Source organism: Pteropus vampyrus, unplaced genomic scaffold (genome assembly GCF_000151845.1).
Source record: "Pteropus vampyrus isolate Shadow unplaced genomic scaffold, Pvam_2.0 Scaffold42, whole genome shotgun sequence".
NCBI classification, from domain to species: domain Eukaryota; kingdom Metazoa; phylum Chordata; class Mammalia; order Chiroptera; family Pteropodidae; genus Pteropus; species Pteropus vampyrus.
The window spans coordinates 7,531,802-7,539,912 of record NW_011888823.1 but is presented as its reverse complement, the minus strand read 5'-3'; the positions used below and the strand labels follow the sequence as shown (position 1 = coordinate 7,539,912).

The following is an 8,111-nucleotide window of genomic DNA, read 5'->3' as shown; positions in this document are numbered from 1 at the left end:
TTTTTTTGCATATTTTCTGAAAAATAAAATAGGAAATGAAGGACTTAAGGTCAGTCCTGAGGGAATATAATAGTAATGTTTATGTTGTAATTAAATATTAAATAAGACAATATCAAGTGTACAGTGATTTGGCTATTTTATACACAGCTCTTGCTTTATTTTTTTCTCTAGGATTCAGAATTTCCCACAGATATGAAATCAAATCCAAACCTGTACTTATGTAAAGAAAATAATTGTCCAGCAAAACTTGACTACAAGCTGAACAGCATATTTAGACTTCATGAACTTCCAGTGAGCTGGTAGGATTCTTGATGTTTTATTAATGCCTTTGAGATTTTATTGTCATGTCTAAATTGAGGTGCTCTTGTAGCCATTCGTGGTCATAGTGGATTGCTTTTAGCCTGTTTGCAAATTGCTTATCATAGTAGTGAAAGAATCTGCTTCTAGCTGCTGCAAAAATCTTAAAAATAATTGGTTTAGGCCATTGGTGGCAGTACAGACTGAGTACTCTATTGTGCATATCTATTGTAGAGGTTGCTGTTCTGGCTTAAAATAAAGCACAAATAATTTTTGACAGGTTCATAGGATTTGTTTTAAAGATGGGATCTCAGAAATTATACATTTTATTTAGTTAGTTAAAATTTTGCCAACATATATATTTTTCTCATTAACAAATCATTAGTTTTGTTTTGAGGACCATAGTTTCATGAACGATAATCACATTGGCTTAAAGACAAAACACTGTTATTATTAGAAAGCATTATTTTATGAATCTTCATATTATTTATAGGAAACATTTTAAATTTTATAAAATTTATACCATTATTCAGAGTTTTTGAGAAAAATATTTCTGTGGAAACTCTGTAAAAGTACATTCTATTTTTATAGTTCTGTGGTACGTTAAAATTTTGTTAAGTGGTCAGCTTTTGTAGATTATCATGGATATCATTTTGATTATGGCTTAGATAAGTAATGCTATTTTCTTGTATTTGTCCCAAGTTTATGTCATCAATCTTCAAGAAATGTAAGATTTATACAAAAAAAATGTATGGTAAACATGGTGTAATTGCTTCTGTTATACTTAATGAAGATAAAAGTGTCAGAATAGGATGTTATCCAACTGTAATAAGTTACATGTATTTACCTATAGTAATTTTTTTTTCTTTTTTGCATTTGCAGTTTCCTCAGCTCTTGATGACTATATGTGTAATCTGCTTTCTAAACCTGATTTGATTATTTCCATGTAGCAAGAATGTTGTCTGTGGTACCGTACTTAGTTAAGAGCACAGCAGATATTTATCTGGTGTCCAAAACCAGTAGGTTAATGAATTGAAAAGTTCTATTAGTAAAGGGGATGATGAAAATGGATATATTCATACTTTAAGTATTCTATTGCTACTTAAAACAGTGCATTTGCATTCACATGCCAGTCTTTTGATATAAGGCCATAGTTTTTTCTTTAAGTGACTATTGATTAGAATTCTGCACCATGCTTCTTGCATAAACCATACCAGTAATGGCTCATCTACAATTTCAATTTTGTGGGTTCTGTAATCTGAAACAAGAACTTCAGACACTCAGAAGACGATCTTCCATATCTCTCCATAGCATTAATTTAATTTTTATGAACAGTGATTTTTCTTGTTACACTCATATTTCATCATTTTGACTAATCTTTAATTATATTACAGTAGCAAATACAACTGGCCTATAAAAAGATTTAGGAACCATTTCCTTTGACTCTTTGTAATCCTGGACCTTGGCTGGAGGGAGTAGCTTGTGCTGGTCTGAGAGCTCTGAGCAGTTGGGAGGCAGTGAGCACAGCTAGTACATTTTACAGAGAAAATGGGAAAGGTTAGTCAATCTAACAGTTAAGTGTAAGTTAAGGGAAAAGCTTCTATTAAATGGAAATGAGAAGAGAAACAAGGAAACATGTAACTCTCAGTCAAAGGCAAAATCTGGATTTTAGCTTAATTTATCTCCAGCCTTTGGAAAGACAGCCGCCCTGATAACTACTGCTGCAACCCGGGGAATAATTTCTCTGTCATAATCTCACTACCATTACAAGAGAAGGCTCTAGTATTGTGAGATAGGCAGTTAAAAAAAATGAATCACTAATAGAAAGAATAAATACTAATCTTTTAGAGTAACATACCTCAAAGGAAGATTAAGTTGTGATTTGGGACAACTCATTTACTTGGGTCTTTTTTCTTGTCTTCTTTATTTCCAGTTGGTCTCAGTTTCTGCTTCCTTATACTGCTGTTTTTTTCTGTGTCATGTATCTATTTCTCTCTAAACTATTTCATTCTGCTTTCTCTATACTCTCATTCTATACTACCAACGCTTAACTAGACATTATGTAAAATTTAATTGTAAATTTTTAGTGTCTCAAATAATTTCATATTCTCTATTAATTTTTTAAATTAATTAATTTATTTTTATGGTGACATTAGTTAATGAAATCCAGTAAATTTCAGCTGTAAACTTTAACAGTAAGGCATATATATATTTCCATTGAGTATTCACCTCCAATAGTTAGATTTCTTTCTGTCACCACATATTTGACCCCTTAAATGAACAGGACAAACAGAGACCTATTCTTAATTTTAAAACCAAATCACTCACTCCTCCCCCACCACATACACACAAAGACATTTCATACTTTATAGTTTTTGTTTTGTAATGACTGTGAATTTATTTATTTATTTTTGTTTGTTAATTACCATCCGCGGAAATAAAGTTCTCTTATAGTATATAGATACGTTTCTTAACTTCATCAATATAACAATATTAATGGTATTGGTAATGAAAGATATCAGTAATAACAATAGCCCATGTCTATAAATGCCAGGATTTGGCTGCTTTACACATATTATCTCTGACCTTTGTATTTCTGTAAGGCAGTTCTTATTGTCCCCATTTCTCTCTCTCTCTCTCTGCTCCCACCCAATCTGCCACTTCTTTCCTCTCTTTCTTTCTCTCACACACACATTCACACACTTACTCACTTACACACATAAATGAGAAGTCTTGAGAATTACAGAGAGAGAATTTGTATCAGGTTCAGTTAACTCAAAAGCAAACTGTAAAACAGTTAATAAGCCACACATTATTTTAAAGCAAAATACCAAGGAAATAGTCTCTGTTTTTACAATTGGGCATATCCTTTGTCAGTAATGTGCAATTATATGACCTATGAGTTTAGCCAAATTACTTTTTTTCCCCTGACAAGCATGGCCTAGGAAAATTGCTTTAAATTTAACTACTAATATAATTGATTAAATTTAAGTGCAGAAATTATAAATTACATGTTTTCTCTGGAAAAACTGATTTATTAAAACATATTTTTACTGTGTTTTCTAACAAGATTATAACATAATACATGAATATTAAATTTCAGATCATTAAAAAATTCTTAATATCTTACTAATTTGCATTTTCATAGAATGTAATGTTACAGGTCAAAGAATCAGAAAGGTTTTAAATCAGGTTAGTTAAGAGAGGTTTAACTTCTGATTTAGGTAGATGTCATTCTTCTACTTATCCATCAATTTGTATTCTGCAATAACTCTCATTAATCTAAAAAATAAATTCTTTCTTGACCAGACAACCCCCCACCAAAACTATGCTATTTCCTCAGAACCTGCCCCACTCACTTTCACTAAAAAAATTGGCAGAAGTGCTGCCCGAACTGACAGCCACCACCTGCTGTTCCCCTTCTCCCCTCCAGTGGAGTTCCCTTCCTCTGTTCCGAAACTGTTCTTGTCAGTCATTTGCCACTTCTGTGCCCACCACCCATGGTCACTTACCTGTTCTCATTTTCTTCACTTCTCAGCTTCAGTCAGTACAACTAAGCACCCCTCTTTTCCTTTCCCAACTCCCATCATTTGTATGGCCCTGGTCTTAACTGCTGACTCCTGGGCTGTCCTGCTCAGTGTCTTCAGAGGTCTGCACCTCTTCTGGCATACTTCTGCTTGGAGATGTCCCATGGGCTCAGCCTCACAGCTTCATCTTCTCACACTCTACATTTTCTCAAGTAGCCTCTTCCATTCTCGGGCTTTAAATACTCTTCATGTGTCGATAATTCTCATGGTGGCATTCATGTCACTGACATCTCCCCTGATGTCTTAAATACCTAACGGGCTTCTCCAAACCACCATGTCAGAAAAAAACTCTGTTCTCCCAGAAAACCAGGTCTTCTAATCTTTTCTATTTTTGCAAAAGGAAAATGTGAACTTATGTGAATTTATTCAACTTAAAACACCAGGCGTCATTTTGATCCCTTATTCTTTTATCCCACAATTCCCACCATTAAATCTACCAATAAGTCTGATAGCTCTGCCTCCAGAATATGTTAACACTTTTCCACTTCCCTCAATGTTACTACGGCCATCTCTCATTCTATTACAAAAGCCTACTAATTCACTCAGTTTATCCCTCAATAATTCACTCACTTCACAGTAGTCAAAGGGATCTTTTTGAAAATATAAATTGGATTATAATATTTCCTGCTTTGAATACAATAATGTCTTCCCCTTGTTTTAAAATAAAATCCAAACTTTTTACTGCAGCCTCCCAGGCTCTGCAAGTCGAGACTGCTGCCTATCTGTCTTGGCACTGGACACATGCTCTTCTCTCCTCCGTTGCTCTGTACCCTCAGCTACCCTTGTCTTCTTTCTTTTCTGCAAACATGACACGCTTATTCCTGCCCAGATCTTTATACTAGCTCTTCCCTCCGCTGTGTTGTTACTTCTCCAATTTTTGCATGCCTGGCTTATTCTTATCTCTAATATCTCAGCTCAAATGTCACCTCCTTAGAGAAGCAGTTGCTATAAAATGTAACCAGTATTTTACTCCCCATTCTTTAAGTCACTTTCAGTCCCATCATGCTCCTTTATTTCTGCCATGATTCTCAGTAGGCATACAGCATACATTTTAAAGTATTTCATAAGAATAAAAAAGATAAAATGAAATGTTAGTATTTTCCCAGTTTATATGTGGCAGAGACTGTCTAGATGCTAACCCATCTGGTTTCCTCTTCCCTGGGCCCATCAGAAGATTGTATCTCCCAGCCTTCTGAATTGAATTAAGGTGAGTGACTAATTCTGACCCTTTCCAGGACTAACTCCTAAGACTTCCATTGGGATTTTTTGCTCTCTTTGTCTTCATCCTCATACCTGGAATCAAAGGCCTTGGAAAGGGATGAGCCACATGTTAAAGGAGCATAGATCCCAGTGTCATGTGTTGGCTTGGAGAGTTCTCCAACCTTCATCAAGCTTTGCCCAAGGTACTGTTTTAATTGCCCTGACTAATGCACTATATTTTTGTGAAAATAAATGTTAGGCTATATAAGATGAATTATTTTTTTAAAAGAAAGACTGAAGTTACTTTCCTTTCAGTCATTCATTCAACAAAATATCATTGAGTATTTATCAGGCACTATTCTGGGCAATAAACTAAATACACAGTAATCTTTTCCCAAGGAGCTTATATTTGTTATAGAGAACGGGTAATAAACCAATGATGAACACATATGTGCTCTAGTATGTTTGATGATTGTAAGTTCTGTAGGGAAACATAAAGCAGGTTTAAAGAGAGTGGCCAGGGCTGTTTTGAGGTGACATGTAATGCAAACCTTCTGAAGAAGGTAAGAAAGTGAGACATGCAGATAACTAAGGAAGAGAGTCAGAGGGAACAGCAAATCCAAAGCCCTTGAAGTGGGAACATGCCCAGACTTTTTCCACAAGTAGTCCAGAATCAACACCATAAGTGAACTTGGAGAAGGGAGGAAAACTGAAGTTAGGCACTTTTGGACCAGAACGGGTAGGATTTAGGGCCTTATAGATTATAGTACAGAGGACTTTGAATTTTATTCTCAGAATTTTGGTAACCTATTAGATTTTGAGAAGAACGATGCGATTTGATTTATATAACAACAAGATTGTCTTGACTGCTGTGTGGAAATTAGACTGTACTAGGAGTTAAAGGTAAAAGCTAGCAGAACAGTTATTAATTATTTCAATAATCTAAGGAGTTATAAAGATTTTGGGGGCTAGGATGACAGTGGTATAGAGGCTATGTGGTCAGATTTTTACTTTTTGATGAGGGAGACAAGATTTTTCTGATAAGCTGGATGTATATGTATTATGGGGAGAGTGAGAGAGAAAGAGAGGGAGAAAGAGAGAGAGAGAGAGAGAGAAAGAGGGAAATAGGAGTTAAGGATAATTCCAGGGTTTTTCATCAGAACAAATGAGAATAGATCATTCATTAATTTTTATGGAAAAGACTAAAGGAGGGGCATGTTTGGCACTCGGGGTTGGGTGCATTAAGTTTGGGAGGCCTAGTGGACTTGGATCTGGATGGGACCACTTACACTGTGCTGTGAACACATTTCACAAGTGTGTGTGCCACCAGGCAAGTACTTAGGTTCTTGTCTGTACTATCCCATGCACTTCCATAGAAGCAGACACCAGAAACAAAGAAAAAATGACTGAGTAGCTTTTAATGAAAAAAAAAAAAAAAGGACATTATTGAAGTATAATTTTTTACCATTAGGTTAATGGAAAGCATATTGTTTTGGCTATAAATTCTATATGTTTTCAAGAAAGCACTGATTATATTTTAAAATGTGAGTTTTCAAATTAAATATTAAATTCTTTTTCTAAATTCAAAAAATTTAACTAGAAATTTAACTGGTATTTTATAATGCATATTGATAATAAACTTAAATTGTGTTGTAATTTTTGTGTTGTTTATATTTCTCAAACAAGCAACATATTAGAACAAAGTGTATATTTAAATTTTGAATTATCAAAGGTAAAGAACTTAAAACTTCTTTTAATTTAATTTATTTTTTTAAATTAGTTTCAAGTATACAGTATATTGGTTAGACATCTATATAGTTAGTAAAATGATCCCCCAATTGCTCCCTCCCTCCCCTGACCCTCGACCTAGCCATTGTATTAATGCTAACTGCATTCCTTATGCAGTGCTTCCCATCCCCGTGACCATCCATCAGCTACTAATTTGTACTTCTTTAACCCTTCACTCATTCTCTCAGCCCTCCAAACCCCCCTCCCCTCCATCCATTACCAAATTGTCCACTCTATTTGTGAATCTGTTTTTGATTAGTTTGTTCTTTTTATTCCTTAAGTTCCGCATATAAGTGAAATCATGTAGGGTTTATCTTTCTCTGTCTGACTTAAATACCTTCTAGGTTCATCATAGCAATATCTTTTTCCATTCCCTTCCTTTTCATATGTTGAGGTCTTGTTTTCTTATCCTTTTAGCCACTCCATCCCTTGGTTGGAGCACTCAATTATTTTCCATTTAAAGTACTTATTGATAGGAATGTAGTTGTTACCATTCTTTATTCCTGTTTTTGATACATGTTTTTTCTTCTTAAAAAAGTTCCTCCAACATTTCCTGTAATTCTGGCTTGGTGGTGATAAATTCCTTTAGTTTATTTTTGTCTGTCCTTCAGCTCTAAATGATAGCTTCGCTGGATAAATTATTCTTAGTTGTGTATCCTGGGTCTTCATTCTTTCAAATATTTTTTTGCCAAGCCCTTCTGTCCTGCATAGTTGTTGTTTTTTTTTTGAGAAATCAGCTGCCAGTCTTATGGGCATTTCCTTATATGTAATTATTTGTTTTTCTTTTACTGCTTTTAAATTTTTTTCTTTGTATTTAACCTTTGGCATTTTAATGATGGTATGTGTTGGTATGTGCCTCTTTGGATCCCTGATTTTTGGAATCCTCTGAGCTTCCTGGGGTTTTATGTCCATTTCTTTCACCAGGTTAGGGAAGTTTTCCATCATTATTTTTTCAAACAGCTGTTCAATATCTTGATTTTATTCACTTATGCCAATCAGACGAATATTTGGAGCCTTAATAGTGTCTTATATCCTCCTTAAATCATCTTTATAGTCTTAGCCTCTTTTTTCTTGCCATTCTGATTAAGTGTCCTGATTGGCTTTCCTGTCCTCTAGATAGGGCATTTGATCCTCTTCTTTATTCACTTTGTTTATTCCATTAAATATACTTCTCATCTCAGATAATGTGTTCTCCATTTCAGACTGGTTCCCTCTTACAATCTCCATCTCCATTTTTAT

At 34.5% G+C, this 8,111-nt stretch overlaps 1 protein-coding gene across 1 annotated transcript in view; it reads left to right on the top strand.

Annotated features, from left to right (window-relative positions):
* SPAG16 (sperm associated antigen 16) overlaps positions 1 to 8,111 on the top strand; it is a 755,650-nt gene that overhangs the window by 103,104 nt on the left and 644,435 nt on the right. The window lies entirely within an intron of this gene.